Below are 4988 nucleotides of genomic sequence, written 5' to 3' on the forward strand. Positions count from 1 at the left end.
GCATGAATTGGTGAAATCCTGTACGTCTGCTTTTAGTGTAGGCCAATAATAGCGCTCTTTAATGCGGTGGTAGGTTTGAGAGATGCCCTTGTGGTCACCGATGGCTGAGACATGGTTTTCTGAGGATGTCTCGACGTGATGATACAGAGGGTATTTGTATTTCACGGGAACAAGCGAAAATTTGTATTTTTGTTGGTTCGAATAAGTCTAGTAATATTTGCTGTATTGCGGTCCATGGAATGTTATCGATTGTTGTTCGTGAGATACTAAACGAGTGGAGGTCCAATTCTGTGACGACATTGTAAAGGGAACGGAGTGTCTCTATCAAGTCGTCGGGAGATGTGGTGTGTGCGTGAGATGGTTTTGTAGGTAGTAGAATTAGTCAGTGGGTACCGATATTGGCGATTTTTGCTTGGCCGATTTCGGCATTGTGTGGGAGGTGGATTTTGTTCTATGCTGCCAGATCTATTGCGCCGTTATCGATAGGTTGGCTGTCCAAGGAGACGAAGCAAGCCAGGTTATCCTTTCTCATTGCTAGTCTGTCTCGTGTGAAAATTATTTTTCGTCTGCGCGTGGGGGTGTGTGTCGTGTTGTCGTTGGGGTCGTATTCGTCTAGTTGGTCGTTAGAGTCGGAAGTGGGGATTTTTCTAGGATGGGAGGTTGTATATGTGTAGAGTTGGAGGTGGATGGTGAGGGTGGCCGTGGTTGTTTCTCGCCTGCGGCGAAGAGTGGGTTTCGGAAGAATCGGAATGGACAGGGAATACGGGGGCTGGATTCCTTGATAGGGCGTCAGTGTTCAGGTTAGTTTTCCCAGATTTGTAAATAACCTTGTAGTCGTATTCCGCCAGTTTAATGCGCCATCTGAGAAGTCGTGAGGTTGGGTCCTTAATCGAGGTTACCCAGATGATGGGGGGATGATCGGTTATTAGATTAAACGGCTTACCGTAGACATAAGATCTAAAGTGCTGAACTGCAGAAACAATTGCGATGCATTCCTTTGCAATTGTCGAATAGTTTATTTCCGCACCTTGTAAGAGCCTAGAGGAATAGGCAATGGGCCTGTCTTCTCCGATTTTGCCCTGACTGAGTATAGCTCCTATTGCGAAAGCGGAAGCATCTGTGGTGTCACATCCCAGGGTTCCCGGTTTTAAAAATAAAACTACGGCGTTGCCACGCCACGGTACGCTCGTTTACGGACGACAATTTCTATTTTTGTCCTCGACTGACGGGATTAGTCCCAGTTTTCTAGGATCTCCTTAGACTGTGTCCTCAGGCCTGAAGAGGCCGATGGCGGAATCTACTGGATGCAGATTCGAGACCGGTACATGAGTCTCCTCTCGTTGATAGACCGGGTGCACGTAGTCGTATATTCCCAAAAGGCTGTCACTTTGAATAACTGGCACTGCACTGTATACGCGAGCCAGTCGTCGTAATTGATTCTTTCTACCCGCGCGACGCGCTTTCGGCATCAGCATATCTCGTTAATAATTATGACGGTTGAATTAACCTTTCGTTCGCCTGGCGACCCTGATTCCTAAGCGGCTATCCTCTCTAGGATACAGTGGTCGTATTGAACCATAAGCGGCTTTCCTTTCTATAGTTCGGAGACGAACGAACGGTAATGATCAGAGAAAGTTGCAAGTACTTGAGCGAAAATGACATTTATTAGCACGATGCCGAAAGTTGGTACACGTAAGGACTAGTAATCAAATATTCACACCGCAATTATATAACTATAACAAAATATATATTCTTAAAAGCAAGTTACATTGTAACACGTACAATATGAGAATAAGAACTAGAACTAAGATTTAGAATTAACGGGAAGTTACGATACAGTGGATTGAGTCGAGTGAGTCTGAACTAGTAGGAAATCGGCGGTGAACTGCAGTAGAATGCCGCTGCGCTGAGTCTGACATGCGCCGGTTGGTGGGGGTACGTTGGTCGGTGGGGGTAACGCTCGGGGCTCGCCTACCGTTTGGGTGGTGAGAGCGCCATCTTTAGGCAGATCGCAGCGTCCTGCTTTACCCTGTACTATTGTGCGGTCGGTAATTTATCATGTGAGTTGTTCTTACATCTACGGTGCATTATCATGTGAGTTGTTCTTATATCTATGGTACATTACTCTTATATATTCTATTGGCGATCTGCAGGGCGGAGAGTGTAGGGGGGTGAAGAGGGTGGTATCGTGGGATGTCACAGTGGTAATATGAAATGTTTGCGAAAAATCCGGATATTATAAAACTGGTTCGGTTAGCAGCGCTTCGCGGAGCGTGCAGAAAACGCGTTCTTGGTCCTGTCCCCACGAGAATTTAGTGTTCTTCCGCAGGAGCGAGGTTAGAGGTTTTGAAATTTTTGAGAATTTTTCGATAAAGCGCCGATAGTATCCCGCCAGGCCAGGAAATTCCCTTACATTTTTCGTCGTTTTCGGCGTTGGAAAATCCCTGACGGCGGAGACATTATCTGGGCGTGGCTTCACACCATCCTCCGAGATGACACGACCTAGGTATGCCACCTCCCTATGGACGACCCCCACATAGATGGTTGCAACTTCAGGTTGGCACGGCGCAACCTTGCGGCGAGCTTATCGAATTTAATTTGGTGTTCCTGAAGTGAACTTGCGTATATCACAATATCATCCGGGTACACCAAAAGTTCCGTGCCTTGGAGACCCATTAAGATAGCGTCCATCAGACGCTGGAAGGTTGCAGGTGCGTTTTCAGGCCCGAACGGCATTCGGGTAAACTCATAGTGCCCATAGGGGATGGAAAAGACCGTTTTTTCGGCGTCGACGTTGTTACGTCCCGGAATGTGGTCAACGAGATTTAATAGCACTTAAGCTGTAATCTCGGCTCAGAACTTCACAATGAGCAACCTTTTGCCCTCGCGTTACGTACGTCCGCATCTGACTGGGCCCTGCGATGTGTTGCCTTTGACATTCGCACGATGACGCCATCGATGAGCGCGCACTGAGTTTAGATCGACATTGTATATGAGGAGGCGCGTCCGCGACATGAAATATTAAAATATAATATATTCTTCTTATAGGTATACGTTACAATAATATGATTACTTACTAAGGATTATGAATATTAGAGTGTATTATAATTATGGACGGCGTCAGACGTATGTCGGATACGACTGATGGTTGAGACGACGGAGCGCGCAGGCTGGCCGCCTGGCTGACCGCAACTACTGCATGTAGCTACTGACACTGGTACTGTTACGTCCCGGGACGGGTGTTTAGAATATTTGGGATTCTTTCCCGGTACGTAGAGCTTCCAATCTTTCTGCCCAAGTGGCACGTACGTCCAGATATGGCAGGGGACTGCGATCTGCTGCTACCGCTGTGTCATCGATGGTGATGGGTATCAGCTTCCACGGTAATTCGTCGTTATGTTGTGGCGTTTCAATGCCCAGTGGCCAGCGCTTGGAGAGGGCTGGCTGATGATGTTCGCGTATAAGTTTATGTAGCTGGTATCTACGTCCGACGCGACGCGATCGGAAGGATAAATAATCATATTGGCAATATGTTAAGAATACAAGAATATTATATATATATATATATATATATATATACAAGAATATTATATATATATTTTATAATGAATGGTATACAACACTTAAACGTACTTAGCAAATAGTAAGATATAGAAATAATAACGTATGGAAATAGTAACGTGTGGAAATAGTAACTTGTGGAAATAGTAACGCGATGTCGGGAGGATGGACGGCGGGTTCCAGAGCCTCTAGAAGTACGACTCGTCTAAAGTCCGTACTTGAACTGAACTGTCTTTTTGGTGGCTTGTGGCTTAATTTATATGAGTCGCTTGGTGGTTCGGGCATCGCGGGGATGCTTACAATTATCTGTGTTTTGTCTGGGTTTGTTATGGGAAAGGATTGGATTGCTCGGTTCAATCGGAGGATGTTTATGCGAGATTAGATAGCGTGGAGTCAGAGGATGTTTACGTGAGCTAAGAGTGGAATGTTTGGTGTGGGGATTGGAGTGTAACGCTTAATCTATTGAGTATGTATGTGTTCTTAATCTTAACTTAATACTAACTCCAACGTCGTCGCTCGACGTCACACCTCCCTTCCCGGATAACAATTTTTACCGGGTGAAAATTGTGTCTGTGTGATCTTGCAGGGACGTCGCTGGTGTGTATATATCTAAGTCTATATTAGTCCTATTGGCACTAGTTGTGTCTCTAACGGGAGCGTGATCGTTTGTGTCGATGTGAGGGGGGGGTTTGCACGCATTCTATTGCGTCGTCACCTTTATTCACTGTGTCTTCCCTTTTCTGTTGTAGGAAGATGCAGAAATGTGCCAGGGTACTCCAAACTGCTGCTAGCAGGTGTAGACTCCAACCGTATGCTGCGTGGAGGGCTATTCCGTTGAGGACAGCATTGATGATGAGCTTGATGAGCCGGAGTGTGATGTAGATGCCCAATATGCCTGCGGTAAATGATCCAAACGTCATAAATTTGGACCATATTTGCTTGCTTGCCGATTCTGCAATTTTTCCCAGGGATGTTTCGTCCAGTAGGTTGGAAATTTGGATTGAGTCTGTTGAGTATTGCCTCCCAGTAGCTCCTTGTGCTATAGAGTTTATGATTGAGGGTTTCTCGAATGGGAACATGATGTGGTTCCTTAGGTTGGCGAGGTCTTCGGAGGAATAGATTCCGCCGTTTGCCAGATTTTCAGGGTTGATATATCTCCAGTGAGGTGTGGTTAGTGGTTTCAGAGCTTGTGGTGTTACTGTCTCCACCGGATGTGTTGTCATCCTGTACCAGATGCCTTGTAATTTATACAGTGTGGGGAGTATGGTGCTACACTCCCGGATTGTGCCGACAGTTTCCAAGATTCTTGATTTGGGTGTGAGGAAGTACGAGGTGTTTTGGTAGGTGACTGGAAGTTCGTCGTAGCAATGCGTTGTTTTCCGTAGTTGGCTGATCACCGGGATGCATTGTATGACGTGTATGGCCTC

This window comes from Habropoda laboriosa, unplaced genomic scaffold, assembly GCF_001263275.1.
Source record: "Habropoda laboriosa isolate 0110345459 unplaced genomic scaffold, ASM126327v1 scaffold662, whole genome shotgun sequence".
In the NCBI taxonomy this organism is placed as follows: Eukaryota; Metazoa; Arthropoda; class Insecta; order Hymenoptera; family Apidae; genus Habropoda; species Habropoda laboriosa.